Source organism: Vulpes vulpes, chromosome 1, assembly GCF_048418805.1.
Source record: "Vulpes vulpes isolate BD-2025 chromosome 1, VulVul3, whole genome shotgun sequence".
Lineage (NCBI taxonomy): Eukaryota > Metazoa > Chordata > Mammalia > Carnivora > Canidae > Vulpes > Vulpes vulpes.
The window spans coordinates 184,970,626-184,997,005 of record NC_132780.1 but is presented as its reverse complement, the minus strand read 5'-3'; the positions used below and the strand labels follow the sequence as shown (position 1 = coordinate 184,997,005).

The following is a 26,380-nucleotide window of genomic DNA, read 5'->3' as shown; positions in this document are numbered from 1 at the left end:
CAGTGCCTGTGAAACAAAGCATTTCAGAGGGAAGTTTGCACTAAAGTAAAGATGATAAGCTTTATATGGTCATTATAAATGTTCAGATGGATGTTATTTATATAAACGATTATTACTGTAGTCAAATTATAACCACTCAATATGGGCCTCTTTCATATGATCAAATATAAGAGAAACTGGTCTGCCATTGATAAAGAAAAAGTATAGATAAATCAATGATCTATTTATGTTGTACATTTAGATTTATTCTATCTTCAACAGATTAATATTTGTGTATTGTAGAATTTTAGTTCAATATTTTGTTAGATGTTATACTTTTACAGTTTTCTATATCTTTTCATACAGGTGTTTGAAACAGTAGTAATAAAATTATTTTAAAAAATCAATTCAGGTAAATACCTATTCAATAAAATATTATAAAAGAAATATCTTAATTAAATTACTTTCTTCTCAACTGTTTGTCTGTGTAGGTAACACTTCTATATACCCCTATACCTTGCTACATATAAAATTAATGTATTTTAACATATCATAATTATATTTTTATTCATCATAAATAGTAATTACCTAGTTAATTTTTCTTGTGTAGACCTCTATGAAAGTATATGCTGTGTGGTTACACTCCCAAGGGGGTATGTTCAATACCACTTGGCGACAAGTACATTTGCAAAATTTGCGATAGTATTTGCAAAGGCAAATAACTTGATATCAGTTGCTCATTCAACACTTAAATTTAAATCATTCTATAACCCAAAGCCTCTATCACTGCCTCTAACTCATCCTCATACTTCAACTTCCACTCAAGTTCTTCTCATCTTAGATCTTAGGTCAAGCAACATGTGTGGCAAAATTATGAGGAGGATTCATGACTTTTAACTTTAGATTACTATTGAAATTCAAAGTGTGATTCTAATATGTAATGTAGAAATATTTTTTTAAATGTAGGTAAAGTCAACTTCTTTATTATAGAAATGTTATTTTCAGTATAAAAATAACTATCTAACCACATCACAATTGTTCCTATCATAAAAACATATTTGAATGGTTTTATGTATAATTAATACACAAGATTTTATCCTTTTACTTCCTTTGTAGCTTTTGATCTTTCTGTGCTTATATAGTTCCATAACACTCATTTCTAAAGATAAGGAATCCATATTCTCCTAAATTTATTACAAAGTGAAATTCTGTAAATTGAATTGCGCTTTTCAGTTTTCTTTTAGTAAAAATAAACAAAAAACTGTTTTAACGAATTTACAGTTAGGAATTAATCCAGATCCAATAAACCAAGGTAACCATTTCCTAGTGCATAAATGCCTTTAGTTTTACCAGGACTGACACTTTGCTTCCACAGGTATGAATGCCAATCAATGGTCTAAATTGCTCTGTGGACACACCTAAATTCTATTAAAAATTTTAGATAGCAAATTTATTTCTCATTCTGTCGATATTTTAAAGTATAATTTTCATTTTAAAATAGCTAGGTATTATCTTTAATTCTTTCTAAAATATTCAAGGATTTTGTCACAGATGAAATTTTTCATACCCAAAGTATTTTGTTGTTGACAATTGTGCTTCACAAAAACATTATTTTCAAATAGGATACCTTCTACAGAGAAAAATTTAAATACAAATATTTAGGTAGTATTAGATATCCTACCCATTCTCACTAATCTTCATTTGTTAGTAATCATTAATTAATTTAACTCTTGTTCTTTTACCAAAATTAGATAGAAAAAATCAAGCTCACCTTCATAGGAAAGACCTCATTTATCTTTCCAGTGTTTCCTGCTTTCTTTTCCCTTCCTTACCTAGAAGAATGATAGAGAAAAAAATTCACATCACAGTGCGATATTGCTGGTGTGTATGAAAAACCCTTGACAGCCTTGTTCCCATCAGCAGTTTCCCTGCCGGCCAGCTTCTAAGTCCCTCCCAGTCCCGTGCTCCTCAGGTAGCTGGCTGCTAGATGTTTACTGATTAACTTGAATTAAATGTTCTCCTAGCAACCAACACTAGGATAGGATTAGATACTTTTACAAAAGACTTTTTTTTCCTGTTCAAGAAGCTTAAACTTTCCAACACCATAAACAGAAACTAATAGTGTTTTAAAGCAAATCTAAATGTGATTCCTTCACATGTTTAAAAGAAATTTCAGCCAATTTCTTCTTATTGTTATTTTTACTTGGGAGAATCAGTCATTTTTTTCCATTTAAAAATTTGCAGTTGTGGACACAACCTCCTTTATAAGGCAGTTAAACTGGATGGTGAAGGAATACATAATATGTACTTTTTAAAAATTCACAAAGAATTCATGTAATTTTGTAATTGTCAGTGCTAGACATAGTAAACAAATAGTCTGGTTTCTTTCTTTTTTTTTGAGGTAAAATTAATATATATCATTATATGGTTTTCAGGTACACAACATTATAATCTGACATCGGCATACACTACAAAGCAATCATCACCACAAGTCTAGTCACCACCCATCACCACATAATTAACCCTTTTCACCCACTCCACCCAGCTCTAAACCCCCTTCCTTCCAAGAAGCATCAATCTGTTCTCTGTATTTATGTATTTGTTTCAGTATTTTTTTTAAGATTCCACATGAGTAAAATCATATGGTGTTTGTCTTTCTCTGACTTATTTCACTTAGCAGAGTACCCTCAATGTGCATCCCTGTTATTGTAAATGGCAAGAATTCTTTCTTTATGCATGAGTATTCCCGTGTGTGTGTGTGTGTGTGTGTGTGTGTGTGTGTGTGTGTGTGAAATATCTTTTCCATTTATCATTTGATGGTCTTTTAGGTTGTTTTGTATCTTGGCTATTGTAAATAATGCTGCAATTAACATAGAGGTTCCTATATATTTTCAAAGTAGTGTTTTCATGTTCTTCAGATAAGTACCCAGAAGTACAACAGCTAGATCATATGGTACATCTAGTCTTATTTTTTTAGAACTCTCCATACTGTTTTCCATTGTGGCTGCAACAATAAACATTCCTACGAACAGTGTATAACAGTTCCCTTTTCCACATCCTCTCCAATACTCGTTATTTCTTGTCTTTTGTATAATAGTCATTCTAATAGGTATGAAGTGTATTTCATTGTGGATTTGATTTGCATTCCCCTAATATTTAGTGACGTTGAACATTTTTCATGTACCTGTTGGCCATCTGTATGTCTTTGGAAAAATGTCTATTCAGATCCTCTGCCCATGTTTTAATTGGGTTACTTGTTGTTTTTTAATTGTTGAGTTATGTGAGTTCTTTACATATTGTGGATATTAGTGCTTTATTGGATACATGATGTTTAAATGTCTTCTCCAATTATATGCATTACCTTTTTGTTTTGATGATGGATTTCTTCTCTCTGCACAGAAGCTTTTTAGTTTGATGTAGTCCTTTGCTCATTTTTGCTTTTGTTTCACTTGCCTTTGGCAACAGATTCATAAACATATCATTAGACCAAACTTAAAACACTGTCCTTTCTCCATTGTATGTTCTTAGCTCCTTCACAGTAATTAATTGTTCATGTGTGTGTGTTATTTCTAGACTCTTAATTTTGTTCCATTGATCTGTGTGTCTGTTTCTATGTCAATGCGATACTTTTTTGTAGTATAGTTTGAGATTAGGGAAGGTGGTACTTTGTTCTTCTTTCTCAAGATTACTTTGGCTATTTGGCATCTTCATGATTCCATACAAATTTTAGAATTATTTGTTCTAGCTCTGTGAAAAATTCAATTGGAATTTCGATAAAGATCACACTGAATCTATAGACTGTTTTGCATAGTATGGGCATTTTAACTATGCTAATTCTTCTAATCCATGAGCATGGAAAATCTTTCCATTTATTTCTTTCATCAGTGTTACAGCTTTCAATGTACAGGTCTTTCACTTCTTGATTAAATTCATACCAATGTATTTTATTCTCTTTGATGCAGTTGTAAATGAGATTGCTTTTTAAATTCTTTCCAATAGTTGGTTATTAGTGTATGGAAGCACCACAGAATTCTGTATATTTATTTTACTTACTGCAAACTTACTAAATTAATTTATTAGTTCTAATAAATTTTGGTAGACTTTAGGATTTTCTACATATAGTATCATATCATCTGCAAATAGAGACAGTCTTACTTAATTCCATTCTGATTTGGATTCTTTTTATTTCTTTTTCTTATCTTATTCTAGTAGCTAAGATTTCCAATACAATGTTGAATAAAAGTGGTCAGGGTCTTCATCCTTGTCTTGTTCCTGATCTTAGAGGAAAAGTTTTTCATTTTTCATTATTGAAAATGTTAGCTATGAGTTGCTCATATATGGCCTTTATTATGTTGACATATATTCCCTCTAACCATTTGAGATTAATTAATTGTAACATAAATGTATGTTGAATTTTGTCAAAAATTTTTTCATCCTTGGAGATGATCATATGATTTTATTCTTCATTTTGTTAATGTGATATATCATGTTGATATGTGAAGTTTGAACTGTTCTTGTGTCCCTGGAACACATCCCACTTGACCATGATGATGTATGATACTTTTAATGCATTGTTGAATTTGGTTTGCTAATGTTTTGTTGAGGACTTTTGCATCTATATTCATCAGTGATATTGGCCTGTATTCTTTTTCAATGATGTCTTTGGGTTTGGTTTTAGATATCAGTGATATGCTGGCCTTGTAAAATGAGTTTGGAAGCATTCATTTTCTTCAATTTTTTGAAAGAGTTTGAAAAAGACAGGTATTAAATCTCTAAAGTTGTAGTAGAATTTACCAGTGAAGTTATCTGATCTTGGTCTGTTGTTTGTTGGGAGGTTTTTGATTACTATTTCAATATCTTTGCTAGAAATTGGTCTAATCAAATTTTCCATTGCTTCATGATTCATCTTGATAGATTATATGTTTTAGACATTTATTAATTTCTTCTAGATTGTCTAATCTGTTTTTATATAATTCTTCATAGTAATTTTTTATGATCTTTTGTATTTTTTTGGTATCAGTTGTAATTTTTCTCTTATTTCTGATTTTATTTGAACACTGCTACTTTTTTGATAGTCTAACTAAAATTTGCTAGTTTTTTTTATTATTTCAAAGAATCAGCTTTTAGTTCTATTTATATTTTATCTTTTTAGTCTCTATTTTTTTCTGGTCTTTGTTATTTCCTTCCTTCTACTAACTTTGGGCTTTGTTTATTCTTTTTCTAGTTTCTTGAAGTAGGCTTATATTGCTATGAAATCCCTCCTGGAACTGATTTTGCTGTGTCCTATAGATTTTGGTATTCACATTTCTGCCCTTATTCAATTATAAGTTGTTTTTTTTAAAGTTCTCCTTTGATTTCTTCATTGCCCATTGGTTATTCTATAGTATGTTTTTTATCTTTGCATTTGTGTTTTTTTCCTGTTTTTTTCTTCTGATTAATTTCTAATTTCATACAATCTTGTTGGAAAAGATGCTTGATATTTCAACCTCTAATTTATTAAGATGAATTTTGTAGCCTAACATAAAATTGCTAAAAATGTTCCATGTGCAGTTGAGAAGAGTGTGCATTCTTCTTCTTTTGGATGGAATATTCTGTATATATCTATTAAGTCTATCTGGCCTAATGTGTCATTTAAGGGTAAGGTATCCATATTGATTTTCTCTCTGGATGACCTATCTAATGATGTAAGTTTGGTGTCAAAGTCCCCTACTGTTTTTGTATTGATGTCTATTTCTCCCTTTAGGTCCATTAGTACCTAGTGCTCCTTTGGTGGGTACATATATATTTATTTTTTAAGATTTTATTTATTTATTCAAGATAGACATAGAGAGAGGGAGAGAGAGAGAGAGGCAGAGACACAGGCAGTGGGAGAAGCAGGCTCCATGCAGGGAGCCTGATGTGGGACTCGATCCCGGGACTTCAGGATCGCTCCCTGGGCAAAAGGTAGGCACTAAACCGCTGAGCCACCCAGGGATCCCCCAGCACATATATATTTATAAATATTCTTTATTCTTGCTAGATTTACCCCTTTATCATTATGTAATGTCCTTCTTTGTCTTTTATTACAGTCTTTGTTTTAAAGTCTATTTTCTCTGATATGAGTATAACTACACCAGCTTTCTTTTGGTGTCTATCTGCATAGAGTATCTTTTTCTATCCCTTTACTCTCAGTCTCTTTATGTTCTTGTTTCTTTGAGTGTGTGCGTGTGTGTGTGTGTGTGTGTTCTAATTTCTGACATGACTCATTTGTAGACAGCATAAAGATGGGTCTCATTTTCTTAACTATTCAGTCATTTTATGTATTTTGATTGGAGAACTTGGTCCATTTACATTTAAATAACTATTAATAGGTAAGTGCTTATTGCTATTTTGTTAATTGTTTTCTGGTCATTTTTGCAATTTCTCTCTAGTTTCTTCTCTTTTCTGGTTCGGTGGTCTTCTTTAGTGCTAGATTCCTTTATCGCTTTCTTTTGTGTATCTACTATAAATTTTTGATTTGTGGTTACTGTCAGGTTTGCACTTGATGTCTTGTGTAGATACTGGTTAGTTTTAAGTTGATAGGAACTTAAACTGAATTGAACACAGTGCGAAACTTTACATTTTTACTCCCTCATCTCACATTTTATAATTTTGATGTCATATTTTACATCTTTTAATTTCATGTTTCCCTTAATTATCATTGTTTTCATTAATTTTATTACTTTTTGCCTTTTAACCTTTATTTCTTCTTTATAAGTGACTGATTTGCTATCCTTATTTTATCTTTATCTTTTCCAGTGAGATTTTTACTTTTGAATTTTTTTTTGTTACTGCGATTTATTTTCAGTTTGAAGAAGTCCATTTAATACTTCTTGTAAAATTGTAAAGCCAGTTTAGTGGTGATGAATTCCTTTAGTGTTTGCTTATCTGGAAAATTCTTAATCTCCCCTTCAACTGTTTTGTTTGTTTGTTTGTTTGTTTAGTTTCAGGTGTAGAACTTAGTGATTCATCACTTACAACCTCCAGTGCTCCCCATTATAAGTGCCCTCCTTAACCCATCCCCCAACCCACCTCCTCTCCATCAACCCTCATTTCATTCTCTATAGTTGAGTCTGTTTTGAGTCTGTTTTCTAATTTGCCTCTTTTTTCTTTTCCCATATATTCATCCGTTTCCTAAATTCCACATATGAGTGAAATCATATGCTATTTGTCTTCTCTGACTGACTTATTTTGCTTAGTATAATATTCTCTACCTCCATCCATGTCATTTCCAATGGCAAGATTTCATTCTTTTTCATGGCTAGTATTCCATTGTATTGCATGGATCTTCTTTATCCATTTGTCAGGTAACAGATATTTGGGCTCTTTCTATAATTGGGCTATTGTTGATAATTCTTCTATAAACATTGGGATACATATATCCCTTGAAAAGAGTATTTTTGTAGCCTGTGGTTAAATACCTAGTACTGCAATTGCTGGATCATAGAGTAGTTCTATTTTTAAATTTTTGAGAAACCTCCATACTATTTTCCAGAGCAGCTGCACCAATTTGCATTCCCACCAACAGTGCAAGAGGGTTCTCCTTTTTCCACATCCTCACCAACACCTGTTGTTTCTTGTGCTGTTAATTTTAGCCATTCTGACTAATGTGAGGTGATATCTCCTTGTAGTTTTGATTTGTATTACCCTGATTATGAGTTTTGTTGATCATCTTTTCATGTGTCTGTTAGCCATGCAGATGTCTGCTTTGGAAAAATGTCTATTCAAGTCTTCTGCCTGTATTATTTGTTTTTTGGCTGTTGAGTTTGGTAATCTTTATGGATTTTAGATACTAACATTTTTTAGATATGTCATTTGCAAATATCTTCTCCCATTCCATAGGTTGCCTTTAGTTTTGTTTATTGTTTCCTTCCCTGTTCAATAATTTATCAGTTGCATATAACACCCAGTGCTCATCACATCATGCGTCCTCCTTAATGCTCTTTAATGCTGAATGATAACTCGGCTGGGCAGAACATTCTTGGTTGGAAGGTTTTCCTTTCAGCACTATGAATATGTTATGCCACTCTCTTCTGGCCTATAAACTTTCTGCTGGACAATCTTCTAATAGTCTTATGGATTTTCCCTGTAATGTAACAAGTTGTTTTCTTTTGTTGCCTTTAAGCTTATGTGTATGTACTTTAATTTTTACCATTTTAATTATAATATATCTTGGTATGGATCTCTTTGAGTTCCTCTTATTCAGGACTTTTTGGGTTCCTGGACCTGTATGTCTGTTCTTTTCCCGGATTTAGGAAGTTTTCAGCCATTTTATTTCTTCAAATAATTTTTTCTGCCCCCTTTTCTCTCTCTTCTTCTGGAACCCCTATAATGTGAATGTTATTCTGCTTGATGTCATCTCAAAGTTATCTTCACTTTTAAAGATTATTTTCTCTTTTTGCTTCTCTGTCTGGGTGAGTTCCTTTGTTTTGTCCCTCAGCTTGTTGATCTGTTCTTCCTTTGATCCAGTCTACTGGTGAATCCTTCTGGTATATTTGTCAGTTCAGTTATTGTATTCTTCAGCTCCATAACTTCCGTTTCTTTCTTATATTTCTTATATTTCTCTTTCTTATATTGGTACTTTCTTATATTTCTCTTTTTAGAAGTTCTCATTTCATTTATTCTTTCTTCTCTCAAGTTCTCCCAAGTTCGTAAATAGACATATTTATATTCATTACTTTGAACTCTTTATCAAGTATATTGCTTATCTCTGTTTTATTAAGATACTTTTTCTGGGATTTGGTTTTGTTCTTCTATTTGGAATGCATTCATCTGTCTCCTCATTTTGCCTGTTTCTATATATTAGGCAAATAATCTACTTCTCCCAGTTTTGAAGGAGTGGCTTCCTATAGAAGATGTTCCATGGAGCTCAAAAGTGCTATCACCCATGGCCACAGTACCAGGCCCTCAAGGGGCATCTCTTGTCTGAGTTGTGTATGCTGCCTTCTCTGATGAGCCTGAAGCTGCAGCATGGGGGTGTGAGAGGCTTTCACTCAGCTAGGCTGTGGCAGGTGGCTGTAGCACATGGAAGTATGCTACACTCAATGGGGCATACCCTTATGTGCTAACAGGTTAGAAGATTCTAAAAGAGTATCTTCCAGCACTGGTATTAGAAAGTTAGAATGAGATTGCAAAAATGGTGTTCTGCGAAGTCTGCCCTTAGAAAAAATTCCAGTGAGTTCTTGACTCACCAGCAGATGTTTTAAGATCAGAAAGTGGCCTCTACATATGGTTTAGTTGCTTTCAAACTGATGTTTTTACTTTGTGTCTTATAGCAAGTAAATGTGTACAGGAGCCTTCAGAGCACATTCTCTGTTTTTTATAGTTCTCTAGATTTCCTAGATGTTATCCTGTTCATTCTCAAAGCCAGGTATTTGGGGGGCTTATCTTTCCTATGAAGGATCTATAGGTTGAGTGTCTGATGTGTGTATATGCTCCTCACTTCTCAGGGTAAAGTTCCATACTTTTGATATCCCTCCAATTGTGGATCATTGTGCCTAAGGTGGATTTTGTTTTTGTTTGGTGAGAATGTATCACTCCTACTATTCATTTCCATGCTGTCCCTTTATTCTTTGTTGTGGAGGCTCTGTTCATCCAATTTTTAGGTGTTTTTCAGAGGAAATTATTCTATGTGGAAGTATAAATTTGTTGTGCCTATAGAAGGAGGTGAGTGAAAATCTTCTGGCACCATCTTGAACCACTCTCCAAATACATCTGTTTTCTAATAGCCAAGTTAGTTATATAGAAGACAAAGTAAATTTTCCTATAAAACATTGTAATTAATGTTGAGTTTTTGAACAAAAATAATATGAAACCTAAGAGTTTCAACTAAGATTTTACTAAAAAGTTAATGTACATGTGTTCTCTCTACTTCTCAAAAAATATTACTCTGTCATCAATTATGTTTAAATTCTGATAACAATTTTTAATATCAAAACATTGTTTGTTGGAAAGAGCTCACATAAGAAAATGTATAACATATATAATAAATCTCCAATAATGTTAAATAAGCTGACCAATAGTACATGATGATTATCTCAGTAGGCCTTTGAAACAAAAGAAGATACATTAATATGCTCCACTAAGATTTTTTTTTAAAGATTTTACTTATTTATTAGAGACGGAGAGAGAGAGAGACAGAGACAGAGACACAAGCAGAGGGAGAAGCAGGCTCCATGGAGGGAGCCAGACATAGGACTCGATTACGGATCTCCAGGATCACGCCCGGCTGAAGGCAGCGCTAAAGTGCTAAGTCACCGGGGCTGCCCCCCACTAAGATTTTTTAATCTAACAGAGAATACTAGAGTAGAAAGTAAAATATTTTAGTATGATCGATGACAGTTACTAGGGTATTAAGATTAGAAGTGATAATCTTGAAGCAATTAAATGTTTTAAAATTTAAAAACTAAGATTCAAAAATAAAAACCCACAGTTCAATCATTTGATGAACATAAATGAATATTTTTCCAGAGATGAGAATAAAGCAGCAAATACTTCATAAGAAAAATATACTATTAATTCATCTGTGATCGCTCTTTCACCTAAAATTTTCATCTAAAAAATTTCTGCAATTTTTCCTTTTTACTAATAGCTTTTTGTTTTCAATTTAAGTATTTCTTTAACTTCACATGTGTTTTTAAGAAATCTTAATTGTAAACACTAACCACTTATTTTAAAACTTTCAGTTTGGTAGAATTTTTGAAAATCTAATTCAAATTTTAGAAACTATACCTATAGATACTATAAATTTTTAGCATCTTGATAGATCATTCAAAGCACAGCAATTTTTTACTTCCCAGGCACTAGAGATGTGGGAACCCATATTTATCAAAAATCTGCTCTATGTCAGCTACATTGCAAGGTTTTTTAATAGAATATCTCATATAATCCTTTCAAAAACAGCTGAAACAAATATTATTATTTCCAATTTTAGATTCTGAGATTTAGAAATGTTAATACTTTCCCAAAATTCATAGAGTAAGGCAAAGCCAAGATGAAACTCATGAGAAAGGGATTCTGATCCCTTTTCACTGTATCAAACTGCCTTTCATTATTATGGAAGTGAAATCACCATTGAAGCACCTGACAATGTGTTGATGATCAAGTTTCCCAAAGTATTCACCTATACATTTCTGTACTTTAAAAATTACTATTTGCTTTTCTTTGATGGCTTATCAAAACTCCTACTCTTTTCAGGTAGCAATGGCAAAAGATTAGACTAAACAACATAGAAGTATGAATGACTAAATAATCAGATTTAAGTGTTTATCTCAGGTAGAGAATAAAATAGAATTTCAGTGCATGTCTAAAAGAGAGAGATTATTTCTTATAAATTCATATATACATACATACACACACCTTTAAGGGTGCTTTCCTTCTCCATCTTAGTATAGCCCTGTGTAAGAAACACTCTGCTAATAAGATTAGAGGGATAGATGTCCTTGATATGCATGTACTGACCTATCAAAGGGTCCCAGATCAATCCTTTGGGTTAAGCCATGGGCCCTTGTTAAAACCATGGCTATATTCATAATGAATGAGAAAATGTAGAAAGAAAATAATCTGTTGTTATGCAGCTGGGTTTTGATTCCCTATTGAATTATATCTTGAGTATAACAAGATAGTTAGAAGTTTTTGAAAATTTATTATTATAAATATACATGTTCAATGATGCCACCCACATTTTGAAGAGTACATCATTAGGAAATATGAGCTAAGTGTCTATTTTCAAAACATTGGTAAAAATAATGGCTAAAACTGCTACAAGAGGATGCAATACTAAAGGATAAAATGATCTTTTATATATACTCTTTGTATAAAAAATGAAAGGCAATATTGAGAGCTAATGTTTTACAGAACTCTATATGATGCCCTTAGTAAAGGTGGAAGAGGAAAATGACACCAAGAGGGAATAAGAAAAGGAATAAAACATAACAAATATAAAATAAATTCTAGAAAGTATACCACAATAACAAGAATTTGAAAATGCTTAAGAGTTTGAAGGAGAAAAATAAGTAAAGCATTGCCTTAATTGTTTATGAAAATGCAAAAAAGCAAGAGAAAAACATCCTTCTGCAGTGGGCCTGAAGAGGTGGAGAGCGAGCAGGTTAGAAAAAATAAATCTTTCTAAAAGACATCCTTGCCACTATCCCCAACCCATTAGTACAACTATAGATCAGAAATGCTACAAGCAAATTATACTTTGCAAAATGTTAAAAAGGTTTTTACATTAAAATATATTTTCCCTATATACTCTAATATACTGTCTATATCAAGAGCAGCTATTACCTAAGGGTGACAGTGGCTGGGAAAGTAGCCCTATCTATATATTTCCACAGAAGACATTCTCACTGAGTGAGTTTCTTGCAACTCAGAGCTATTAAATCCAGCTCAAAACAACTCTCCACTCTGACTTCAACAGCATCTTCATTTCTCCCCTTTTACTCCTATATCATTCTCAGTTCTTCAATTCCTGCCATCATCCCTGGTACCTTCAGCTCATACGATCAATTTATCCAGCAATCTAAACTTGTGATTCTTCTGCTAATCCTACTACATCCATGCTTATAGTCATTTGAATAAACTCCTAAGCACCATCACACCCAGGGTCTGGAAATGACCCTGACTGAAGTAATAATTTCCAAAATCCTACTCTTTCATTACAATTCTGCATCCTTTTTACTTTTCCTCTACATCATTTTCACTGCACAAGGGCTTCCCCCCATCAAGGTTTCCAGTTCCATACTACCACCCTTTTCTCCCAGGTCTTGGATTCTCTATTCTATATAATTGGCTGAGACCTCAAGATGCTCCAGTTCAACCTTTCCCACCCATTCACCCCAGACACTCCATCCAAGGATTCAGCTCAACACTTTCTCTGTTTTTACACCTGAGCTGCTTGTGGAACACATTACCTTTAAAATGTATTCCCCTCCCAAAATAAAATAAAATAAAATAAAATAAAATAAAATAAAATAAAATGTATTCCCTAACTTCAACCTGGCCCGGTAAGCTTTGGTCCTCTTTCATCAGTTTCAGTTGCTTCCTATTCTTCAGAGTGCCTATTCAAAATATTCACTGTTATCCTCAAAAGCTTTACTAATGGTGTGTGCCACTACATGTTCAATAAACAGCTCTTTGAAAAAATGGAACAACAACAACAAAAAACGTAGTCTGTAGCACTTGCTGATTTTCAAGCTGCAAGTACTCCCAGTGTGGATCATCTCAAGGCACTATGTGCCATCACCGAACAGAGTGGGGAAGAAATGTACAGTAAACACTGTATCTTTTGTGATATTTCTACCAGATACAAGTTTATATCTGATCTCAGACACAATAGATAAAAATAACCTCAAGTGCATAGATAATAGTAAAATGTAAAAAAAATAATTAGGAAGTGATAAATGTTAAATATTGCCTTTGTTTTAATGTAATTTGTTTAACTGTAAATTTATGTAATTTAGACTATAATAATGGGCGTGTTTTACAACTAGCTGGCAAAATTCCTGAAAATTTAGCAATTAGTTCTACTAGGCAGCACTAGCACATCATTGCTTCACTTGTTGTAAATCTTCATGTCTCTTTGCCAATGACCCTGCCTCATACTTTACTGAGAAAACACTGTATGTGATTTCCTCAATTTCTTGTCCCCGTATCTACAAATTTCTTTGCAATTTTACTCACTCTGACTTCATTCCCAGCTGTCTCAGAAGTGTCTTTTATTCAGCTTAAGATGGATTTTTTCACCTTATGATTTCCTCCCACTAACCTCAGAACTATGTGTTCTTGGCAAACCCTCTCTCTCCTGTATTTCTAAGTGTTCTCTCTCCTAGTTCCATCTGTATAAACATATTCAAGATTTCCCATCAATGAAATTAAAAACATCTTTTGACCCCTGACCTTATCTATGTCTACCTCTAGACATTTGCATTTTTTATACCGGGCTATCATTATTACCAGAAATCCCATAGGAAGAATAGTGCTTATTAGCAGTTTTTACATCCTCATTCTAGTATTTTGCTTTTTTAAAAAATAAAATTTTATGACATTATTATGAAAAAAGCATGAATCACCCCCAAAATGCCAAAATTCAAAGTTTTTTTTTCAAGTTCTCAGACTGCTCTTTTTTTTTTAATTCTTTCAGCATTTGATCCTGTTGTACCTTCCCCCTTAAGTTTTCTCTCTTCCTAATTGCTGCTTGGCCTTCGGCAATCTGCAAACCTATGAGAGAATGGGTAGGGCATCTTCCATGAACATCCCTACAAGAATGATCAACCTGGACCCTATGCCAGGAAGGATGGTGACCAGGATCACTAAATATTTGCTGTGATGGAGGCTGGGAGAGCTTTAGTCTTTCCAGACAGAGGGAGTAGAGAAGCTCTGCCCTGTTACCTTGAGAGGAAATGACCATCTGGCAAACCAACTGGCTCCTATATCTATCTTCAGTAATTGGGTTGTTGCTGATTATTGCATCCCAGCAGCTGGACCTGAGACCCAATGCCTAGAGAGAAGAAAACAACACATCTAAGGGGGTTCAGAAGAATGCAGAGAATATTCAGAACATTCAAAACAGGTGACTCCTTTTGAAATAGATTTGAGGTGGAGTGGGGGCGTCTGGGTGGCTCAGTGTCTGCCTTTGGCTCAGGTTGTGATCCCGGGGTCTTGGGATTGAGTCCCACATTGGGCTCCCTGCAGGGAGCCTGCTTCTCCCTCTGCCTATGTCTCTTCCTCTCTCTCTCTGTGCCTTTCAAGAATACATTAAAAAAAAAAAAAGATTTGAGTTGGAGTGCAAAACACAGCTCTGGGTGCCTAGATGGCTCAGGTGGTTGTGTCTGTCTTCTGCCCAGGTCATACCCTAGGTACTAGGATGGAGCACTGCATTGGGCTCTCTGCTCACTGAGGAGCCTGTTTCTCCCTCTGCTGCTCCACCTGCTTGTGCTCTCTTGCTCTGTCTGTCAAATATATAATTTTTTTAAAAAGCACAGCTTGAATAAAAAATAACATCACTCAGAGATTCAAATTTAATATTTACACACACACACACACACACACACACACACACACACTGGACAAAGCATGTTTCCAAAATAATGATGATCTAATATTAGCTCATTAGATTAATTTTCCTCCTCTAAACCCAAAAGAAGACTCAGAAGGAACAGGGATGGTGGTAGGTCCTGGAACCTAATTTAAGACTGTGAGAAACCTGGGGAGTAAAAGGTATTTAAGATCCAGTACCAAAGTAAGCCAGTAACTTCAAATAAGTAGAGGACCACATGACACAGTTCACATGAATGGCAAATGCCAGAAAGATAACATTAAATGCTGCCCCAAACTAGAAAATAGGGTAATATTAAGTGTTGGTAGGAGGACAGATGCTGGTTTCAAGAACAATCTAGCAGTCTTTAGTGAAATCAAGTATTTAAAACCCAATGACCTATCAATCCTGCTTCTGTGTATATCAAGGCCTTAGGACATGGTTACACAGTTGTCCAGATTGTGTGTCATGCAGTTCCAGTGATCATCTTTCCCACAGATGATTCAAATGTATACTAAATATGAAACGTATGAAAGTACATAGTCCAAACAAATGTTAAGTTGTTAAATTAATAACTAGTTAAAGGAAAAAAATGAATGTGTAAAAAATCTTTTTATATAAATACATATAATTAATTGAAGTAGATTGTTACATTCATTCTTAACAGAAAAGTGAAATACTGGGAATTCTTCATGTCAAATCTATGTTTTCAGTAAAAGTCATCTATTATGGCTGAAGTTTTAAAATTATATGGAGACAAAAAAAATGTTTTTAAATAGATACCTCGTTCATAAAATCATATCTTTTCTTATCTTGTTTTTTAAATTATTTTGTCTTGACCTGTCAGTGAGAATTTTTCCCCTGACCTCTCATAATTCAATATCTGGGATCCAGAAAAATGGCTGTTTCCATCTGTTTCACTCAGAGTGATCAATATTTAGTTAAGTTCATGCATAATAATGAAGATATATCTCCCAGAACGTGCTTTGTCAAATTTTGGTATATAATTTTGTCCAGGATCAGGACCTTGACAGAAGGGTATCTGCATTTTCATTTTATTTTACAAGGGATGTGGGAATGCTGACTATCTACTTTCTACTTTTTTCACCATATTACTGCTTTGTAAAGGAAAGCATTCTGCCACAGTGAAATAGACATGTGTTTCAGAAAATTCTCCCTTTAGGCCCAAACATGGGCTAACTTCAATAAATGAAAGTGGCATAGTTTACAGAATTGGTTTCTCACTAAGTACTTGAGTTGAATCAGCTTTTTAGATGCCTTCAAATTTTTAAGGGAAGCAAAAGAAAAAGCATTCTTCCAAGCATCAAGAAAACACTTTACCACAGATAATTGTCCCATTTAATTTGCATTCCAATGCATACCAAACTGAAAAATAGCAATACTCAGAAGGCCAACCCGATGGAAGACTTCCCATCAAGTAATAAAATGATAGGTAATAAGAGGGAGGGGAAAGGGAGCTGGGAGAAAAGGCTCAGTGGAGTCGATGGGTTGGTTGCAAATTTCCGAGTTCAAATTATCAGCCTTTCTTCCTGCCTCACTACTTGCTACCAGCAACTCTTCTGCCAGCAAGAGAAAAAAAAAGAAAGAAAAAAAAAAAAGGCAGAAAGAAAGAATTTAAAAAAAAAAATCCCAGACAGCCTAAGAAATCAGCCGACAAACCTCATTATTGATGGCGTCAGGTGGTAAATCAATGCCAGAGGAAAATCAATGTTAAAAATATTTTTTAGTGGTGCATACAGATGAAGGGCCTCAGCAGCATTTCTTGATGGAAACCACAAAAGTCTGCAGCCACCCCCGAGTCACCACTTCATAGGAGGCAAGAAATTATCTGGTGCTTTAGGGATACTAATTTGCCCCATATGATTTCCTGTGTTGTAGTATGTGTAACTGTTTTCTGTGAAAGGAACAGAAAACAAAAGAGATGGAGAGTCCACAGACAGTAAGATGTAATTTCTCAGTAGTGTTTTCCTTTTTAGGATACTTGTTACATATATGGCTATTTAATAAGTTTAAAGATTGGAAATTTTAAGAGTTGGAAAGCATGCCCAAATTGAACAGCATGTCAGTTTTTCATTTGAAGAGAGTATATGAAAATAATTTTCATTGCATGGAAAGATAAAGCTCTAAAAATAATTCCATATCAAAGGATGCCTTTTAAGGAATGGGAAAATGATAGTGAAGCAATTTTGAAGAATCATCTTGATTTATAACCTATAGTACCAAAATACCCCTATACTACATAACAATTTTCTTTCTAAATCATAGACCAGCTGAGATCAGAGCACTCTTCCAGCCCGAAACTCATGGATCCTATGAAAAAGTCATCAGACTAAGATTAATCCTGGGTGAACTGGGATGCTGGTGAAAGGGTAACACTAAAGTCAGGCTTACTCTGGTGCTAATGAAGCTTAGTTTAGACCCTCATTTATACAGTTATCTTCCAAGGTTCTGAGAGGAGCACTAAAATTTTATATATATAAAATTATGAAGTAATTTTCCTAAAGAGGGTCTCCCAAAGTTATAAACTTCAGGAGCCATAAAATTTGGATTTGCTCTTAGCTGCTACCCACTTGAAGTCTACAGAGATGGATGTGTTCCTTAGTAGACAGAGGAGTATCTATTAATTGTATCCTTATAGGGGAGAAAAACTATCTTCTTGAAATAGATTATATGACTTTCACCAAGGAGAGAGAATGCAGAACCTCCCTTCAAGGGAAAAATAGTACAGAATTCCTAACAAGATTTTATTTGCCCTCTTAGAAGAAATGAAGTACAGTGTAACAGGTATTGTTGTGGGTAATTTATAAACCACGTATATTTTTATTTGCATTAATATTATTAAAAAAATCATATTATACATAGCTTCTTTCCACATACTGATTTGCAGTGAAATTCCAAAGTTGTCTTTAAGGCTGTGATGAGCCAGGAAGCCTTTGTCCTTCCCAGAGACAATCTCAGATGAACAGGATTAGAAAAGGCAGTGATAGAAACTTAAAGCAGGAAAATAAGGTGATCAAGTCCACATGTAGGTAAGAAGACAGAAATGAAGAGATGAAGTAAGATCAGAGTGGCTAAAAACTTTAAAGCCAACAGGCATACTTTTTTCTACTGCCTCATAGTCAAATCAACCCATCATGAAACCCCATTGGCTCTTACTCTAAAATATTTCCAGATCATTTTCTTTTGTCCCCTTTTCCACCACTACCACCCAAGCCATTATCCTTTCTTGTCTGATTGTTCAGCTATCTACTGACTATCCTCCCTAATTCTATCCTTCACCTCCCCCACACTCCTGCTTATTCTCTGCATAGCAGTCAAGAGTGATCCTTTTAAAATAGAAGTCAGATCACATCATTCTCTGTTCAGACTAAAATGTAATTCTAAAAATAGCCCACAAGGTCCTTGATAATCTGCATTTCTTACCTCAGTCTTCTATCACCTTTCTATCTTATTTTTTACTTCTTTCTCCCTAAATTACTCTGCTCCAGCAATACTGGCCTTGCTTCACTCTGAACATATCAGGCACACTTCTACCTCAAGGCCTTCCTACTTGCTGTTCTCTCTAGATATCCACATGGGTCACTTCCTTCTTTTTTTCAGGTTTGGCTCACGTGTTATCTTTTAACCAACACCTAATTTGGCCATCATATCTAAAATGACAGGTTTCCCTTCGACATTGCTTATTTCTCTGGATTTATTTTTCACATTAGCATTTATTGCCCTTGAGAACTGTATATTTTATTTTATTTTATTTTTGCTCATTGTCTGCTACTTCACACTATGTGTGAAGACTATATGGGAAAAGCATTTTGTCTTTTGTTTATTGCTCAATTCCCAGTGCCTAGAATGGGTCAGGCACTTAGTAACCATTCAATAAGTACTCCTTGAAGGAATGAATACATTAATGAGTGATTGAGCAGACAATTCATGTGGGACTCTCAATTAGTTTCTTACTGTCCTTAATATAACTTAAACTCTTTTGCAAAACATTGAAAGTCCTTCCAAATGCATTCTTAACTGATTTTTCCAGACTCATTGCTTGCCATTCCCCCTGTATACTCTGCCAACCATTCAGGAAAAACTACCTATCCATTATATCCTTAACACGCCAGGTACTTTCATGCCTCATTCTCTTGTTCACACTGTGCTATCTCCTTGGAAAGTCTCTTTTTATCTTTTCTTCATTCTTTCCTTAGCTAATTCCTGTACATCTCTAGAGACCTAATTCCAATGCCTTTTTCCTCTGTGTAGTCGTCTGTGACTCTCCTAGACAAAATTAATTAATCCCTGCACAGTGCTTCCAGAGTAGATTTTCTGTGTCTCTTTTAAAACAATCAAATTATATCACAGTTATTTATAACCTCAGCATGAAATACAGTGTCTGACACATAATAAATATTTGCTGAATAAATCAATATCTAAGAGCTCTATCCTTCTAGGCCCAAAATATCAGTTTAATCCATAGTGTTTTGCCACTGATTTCTTACCCATCTGGCTATAACCATATTACTTTCATGGTTATTGATAATTAATATCCATTAAGCACCTGTCACATGCCTGACACTGTTTCAAACATTTTACAAATAATATTTTATGTCATTATCATAAGTGCTTTCTTTACAAGTCCTGCTGAGGAAACTGAGTCATCATAGGGTTGAGAAAAGTTGAAGAAACTGAGACATTATATAGTTAAAGGTCTGCTTCCTGAAAATGTGCTCTTATCTGTGAAACCAAAGCCTCTCCCAGAGAAATGGTTTATCCTGAAAGTCTGTGCTAAGTAAAGAACTACTCAAATATACAACATCTTTCACTTTCTGAGTGTCATTAGTAGAGCGTATCTTCACAAGGCATATAAACCTCATTAGATTAAAGAATATTAGACTAAATCATGGTCCATTGACAATATTTGAGCGATACTCCAAAATGTGTATAAATTCAGGAAGATTTATGGAATTAACCAATGAAGCACTAGATATTTTAATAAATGATAAGAGAATGGAAAAAATTGTTACCCTGTAAGTAGAAATTTTCATACAAGTAATTCTCCCTCCTACACAAAAAGAATTAGCTCCAAAGTTAGAGTGAGGATTTATCAGTGTACTCATCCAAGCCTCTTACTATCCATCATCACTTAGCTGCCCTCATTGATCTTAAATAACCTTTGAAAGAGAAAGTTAAAAAATGAAACCCATACATGAAAAGGACTGATATATTTGTGAAGGACTACTACAAGGGAGTTGTAGAATAAAAGGGGAACTTATCACTTATATTTAATATTTCCATAACACTCCTAGTTTTTTTTAACACTCCTAGTTTTTAATACCATTTTAAGAAGCAGCAAAATCAGATTTTAAAAAGTTAGTTGGGAATTCTACTTTCCAGTTTGCCATGGACTAAAATTATCTCTCTATCCAAACAACAAATACAAAGTTGATCAAACTGAAAAATCAGTCTCCCAAAATTGGAGAGACAGAGATGAATCACATTTTGCTCTATTAGAGCAAAAACCTCTGTAGAACACAGTACCAGGACAGGAAAACCTAAACTTTAAATTGACAAATTGCTGTAAACTCAGTGTGAATAAGCCTGAGAGTTCAAAACTCCAAGGGGATCTAGTCCTAAGAAAGCCCCCTACCTTTGTGAGTTTTACCTCTAGGAAGTCTACTAGGTCCTTATAGTAAATATTAGAGAAAACTCCTCTTTACTTTCTGGCATGGGGAAGGAAAATGAATCATTTTGAAATATGTCAGAATATTCTGTTCTTCACAAGGCCCACTCTCAAAACAAAACAAAATAAAATAAAATAAAATGAAATAATAAAAATAAAAACCTGTTTCCTAAGATCACAAATTATAGGGATTTTTTCCCCAGAGCCTAATCAACCTGGGCAAAGGGAAATGCCCAACTCCAGCCCATTTTAGCTGACCTGTCTCACTTAATGGTACAGGAAAACTGAGAAGCACTTATGAAGTTCGCAGGCCAGAGACATAGGCTCACTAATCATAGAACTGTGGAACATTTTACCAACACATTACTAAAGGTCTATTTATTGAAGTTCCTTTACATTAAGGCATAATAAAAGGCAAAAAACCCATGTAGTTTGAAAAGACAGATCAAACATCATAAATGACTCAGATATGGCAGGGGTATAAGACACAAATTGGAAATTAAAACAGGTATGATTAATATGTTTAAAGATCTTAATGGATAAAGTAGAGAGCATGCAAGAATAGACAGGCAATGTAAGCAGAAAGATGGAAATTATAAAAAAAGAATTTAAAAAGAAATGTTAGAGATAAAAAAACACTATAACAGAAATGAAGAATAAGTTTGATGAGCTCCATTGTAGACTATACATTGAGAAAAAAGAATCTCTAATCTTAAGGATATTTCTTTTTTTTTATAAATTTATTTTTTATTGGTATTCAATTTGCCAACATATAGAATAACACCCAGTGCTCATCCCATCAAGTGCCCCTCTCAGTGCCTGTCACCCAGTCACCCCCACACCCCGCCCACCTCCCCTTCCCCCACCCCTAGTTCATTTCCCAGAGTTAGGAGTCTTAAGGATATTTCAATAGAGACATCCAAGACTGAAAAGTAAGGAGAAAAAAGAATGAAAAAAGAACAGAATATCCAAGGACTGTAGAACAACCTTAAAATATGTAACAAGCACATATTGAGAATCCAACATGGAGAATAAAGAGAAAAGGAACAGAAGAAATATCTGAGGCAATAATTACTGAGATTTTCCCCCAGATTAAATGTTAGACACCGAACTATAGAAATGGGAAACTCATAGAATATCAAGAGGATAAATGCTGAAGAAACTTCACATAGACACATAATAACAAACTCCAGGAACTCAAAAATTAAAAAATATTTGAAAGAAGCAGAAGACTAAGCCACCTTACCTATAGAGAAGCTAAGATAAGAATTGTATGTGGCTTCACCTCAGAAACTATGCAAGCAATGAGAATGAAATATCTAAAGTGTTGAGAGAAAAGACAATCCCACCAACCTACAATTCTGTATTCTAGGAAATTATCTTTCAAAAGTGAAGGATAAATATTTTCTAAGACAAATGAAAATTGAGAAAATTATTGCCAATAGATCTGCCTTGCAAGAAATGTAAAAAAAAAAAAAACAGTTCCTCAGAGAGAAGGAAAACTATAACTTATACGTCAGAAACTTTAAAAAAAAAGAATGTAAAGAAAGGAAGAGCATCAGAGAAGGAAGAAGGAATAAATGAAAGTAAAATAAAAGCACTTATTTCTCAAGCCCTTAATTGTTTTAACAGATAAATTTTGTTTAATAAAAGCAACAATGTGTTTATTAAGCACACATATTGTATCCATGTGTGCATGTATATAGCTAAATATACTGTGTATATTGACCATTAACCGACACAAGGGTTAGAGGTACCAACCTCTATGCATTCAAAATTCCATGTATAACTTTTGACTCCTCAAAAACTTAACTAATAACTTATTATTCACTAGAAGACTTACCAATAACAAAAATAGTTATTTAACATGCAGTTTGCATGTGACAAGTGTTATATACTGTATTCTTACAGTAAATAGGCTAGAGAGAAGAAAATACTATTTAAAAATACCTAAGTAAGAGAAAAAAACATTTACAGTACTGTACTGTAAAAAGTCCAAGTATAAGCAGCCTCCTGTGTTCAAACCTATGTTGTTCAAGGGTCAACCGTGTGTGTGTGTGTGTGTGTATGTATGTATACACAACACATACATACTACATTTGATATAGTATTATTTGAGAGTGAATGTGGATTATTTGTAAAGGTATGCTACAAACTGTAAGTGAACCACCAAAAAAAGTTTTTTAAAAAAGTACAACTGATTGTCTGAAAAGGAGAGAAAATTTAATCATTTCAAATGCTTATTTAAAAGCACGAAAGTCAGAAAAAGAATAGAAGACAAAAATAGGAGGAAAGAACAAAGGCAACAAACAGAAAATAGTAAAAAAAATATGTAGATATTATTCCAACTATATCTACTACCACTCTAAAGTTCAATGGTCTAAACATACTAATGAAGGACAAAATATTCAGAATGGATCTAAAAACTAGATCCAATGATATATTTTCTATAGGAAACCCACTTTATTTATTTATTTATTTATTTATTTATTTATTTATTTATTATTGGAGTTCAATTTGCCAACATATATTACCCAGTGCTCATCCCATCAAGTGCCCCCCTGGAAAACCACTTTAAATGTAGAAACATATCTATTTCAAGTAAATGAATGGAGATACACTAATTTTACCACTAATCAAAAGAACGCAGGTATAGTTACATTACCTTCAGACCGAACAAAGATTTCAGAGCAAAAATAAAAGTTATCAGAGATAAAGAGGAGCATTAAATAATGATAACAGGGGGTCAACAGTAAAGACATAATACTCTTAAACACTTATGTCTCAAAATATGTGAGAGCTTCAAAATGCGTGAGACAAAAACTGACAGAATTTTAAGGAGAAATAAATGAATTCACTATCATGGCTGGAGACTTTAACACCTTTCTATCACTTCTAAATAACACAGAGGTCAAAGAAGATCAAGATAAATTACTAAATATTTAGAACCAAATGAACATGAAAATACAACCTATCAAAATTTGTCAGATGCAGTGAAAACAGAATTTAAAGGGAAAGTCACAGCATTGAATTCATATATTAGAAAAGTAGTACGATCTAAAATCAACACTAAGCTTCCAATTTAGGAAACTAAAAAAATAAGAGCAAATTAATTCTCAAATAAGAATAATGAAAAAGTAAAAATTAGAATAAATTAATAAAATTGAAAAGAAGAAATCAATGGAGAAAATCAATAAAACCAAAAGTTGGTAAAATCAATAATTTAATTTTGGATAACCTCTAGCCAGGATAACCAGGAAAAAAGAGAAGAAACAAATTACGAGTATCAGAAAAGAAAGGGAGCTATGACTATTGATCCTATTATATTAAAAGAATAATAAAGGAGTATTATGAACAACTCTATGTTCAAATTCGAAAACCAAAATGAAATTAGACCCATTCTTTGAAAGACACAATCTGCCAAAACCCACACAGGAAGAAATAACAAAGTGAATAGGCCCAAATTAGTTAAAGAAATTGAATCAATAATCAATAGCCTTCCCAAACAGAAATCTTGAGGCCCAGATGGGTCCACTGGTGAATTCTACAAAGATATTAAAGAAGAAATTATACTGATTCCCTACAATCTCTTCCAGAAGAAAAAACAAAGAGAATACTTTTAACTCATTCTATGAGGCTAATATTACTCTAATGACAATTAGAGAATGACATTACAAGAAAAGAAAACCACAAACTGTATTATTTGTGAGCACAGATACAAATCCCTCACAAAATATTGTCAAATCAAATTCAGTAATGTATAATGAGAATTATATACCACAACCAAGTTGGATTTATCCCAGGCATGCAAGCCTGAATCAACATTCAACAATCAATTCATGTATTCCATCACATCAACAAGCTAAAGAAGAGGGTGTCTCAGTTGGTTAAACGTTTGCCTTAGGCTCAGGTGATCCCAGAGTCCTGGGATAAAGCCCGCATCAGCTCTCTGATTAGCAGGGATCCTGCTTCTTCCCCTCCTGCTCCTCTTGCTTGTGCTCTCACTCCCTCTCTTGTCAAATAAATAGATAGATAGATAATAGATAAATAAATAAATAAATAAATAAATAAATAAATAATAAATTCTTTAAAAGAAAACAAGCTAAAGAAGAAAAATCACATGATAAGATCAACAGATACAGAAAAAGAATTTGACAAAGTGCAATATGCATTCATGATAAAAACTTTCAGCAAACTAGAAACAGAGGGAAGCTTTTTCAATTTGATAATATCTACAAGAAACCTACAGCTAAAAAACAAAAAAAAACAAAACAAAAAACCTACAGCTAACAAAATACTTAGTGGTGAGAAATTCAAAGCTTTCCCATTAAGATCAGAAATAGGACAAGGATGTTCTTTCTCAAAACTCCTTTTCAATATCAGGACTGGAAGTACTAGTTGATACAATAAGATGAGAAAAGGAAATAAAAGTTATACCAATTGAAAAGACTGAAATAAAACTGTGTATTTTTACAGATGATATGATCTCTATGTAGAAAATCTGGAACAATTAAGAAAAGACCTGGAAGTAAAGAGTTATAATAGCAAGATTGTAGGATACAAAAGTCATTTTCTTTCTTCTATACCAGCAATGAACAAGTGAGATTTGAAATTGAAAACACAATACCATTTATATTAGCAACCCTCAAAATAAAATATTTAGGTATAAATCTAACAGAATCTGTACAAGACCTATTTATGGAAAACTACAGAATTCTGATGAAAGAAATCAAAGTAACTAAACAATGGAGCAAAATTCCATGTTCATGAAGATTGACTACTGGCAAGATGCCAGTTCTTTCTAACTTGATCTACAGATTCAACAATTCCAATTAAAATCCCGGAAAGTTATTTGGTGGAAATCAACAAACTAATTCTAAATTTTATGGGCAGATAAAAACCCAGAATGGGCAATACAACATTGAAGGACAAGAACTAAGCCAGAAGACTGATACTACCTAACTTCAAAACTTACTATAAGCCTTCAGTAATTAAAAAAAATAAAATAAAATAAAATAAAAAAGCCTTCAGTAATTAAGACAGTGTTTTATCAAATGAAAGAACAGACAAATAGATTAATGGCACTGCATGAAGAGCCCAGTAATAGACCCACATAAGTACAGTCAACTTTACAAAGGAGCAAAGGCAGTACAATGACAGTCTGAGCAAAGACAGTCTTTTGAACAATGATGCTGGAACAATGAGAAATCCACATGTAAAAAATTGAGTCTAAAAATAGACCTATACCTTTTAAAAAAATTAAACTCAAGTTGGATCATAGACCTATTGTAAAATGTAAAACTACAAAATTCCTACAATAGGAGAAAACCTTAATAACCTCAGGTTTGGTGATGATTTTAGATACAGCACTAAAGGAATGATCCGTGAAAGAAGGAACTGATAAGCCTGACCTAATTAGATTTAAAACTTCTACTTTGGGATATGCACTATCAGTGGAATAAGAAGACAAGCCACAGATTGGGAAAAACATTTGCAAAGCACATTTCTGATAAAGGACTGTTGTGCAAAATATACAAATGGCCCTTAAAATTCAACAATAAGAAAACAACCAACCTGACTTAAAAATGTGTCAGACCTGAATAGACACCTACCAAAAAGGTATACAGATGGCAAATAAACATATGAAAACATTTTCC

The 26,380-nt window shown here is 33.5% G+C and overlaps 1 long non-coding RNA gene across 7 annotated transcripts in view; it reads right to left on the bottom strand.

The window, feature by feature from the left end:
• LOC112923172 (uncharacterized) overlaps positions 1 to 26,380 on the bottom strand; it is an 895,045-nt gene that overhangs the window by 276,469 nt on the left and 592,196 nt on the right. For 5 of the 7 annotated variants that reach the window (XR_011997185.1, XR_011997181.1, XR_003235621.2 and 2 more), the window contains one exon: positions 1,751 to 1,811. This is a non-coding gene — a long non-coding RNA (uncharacterized lncRNA). Of the gene's footprint in view, positions 1 to 1,750; positions 1,812 to 14,388; positions 14,498 to 26,380 lie in introns of all 7 variants that reach the window. The other 2 variants (XR_011997186.1, XR_011997187.1) reach the window with 1 other exon arrangement.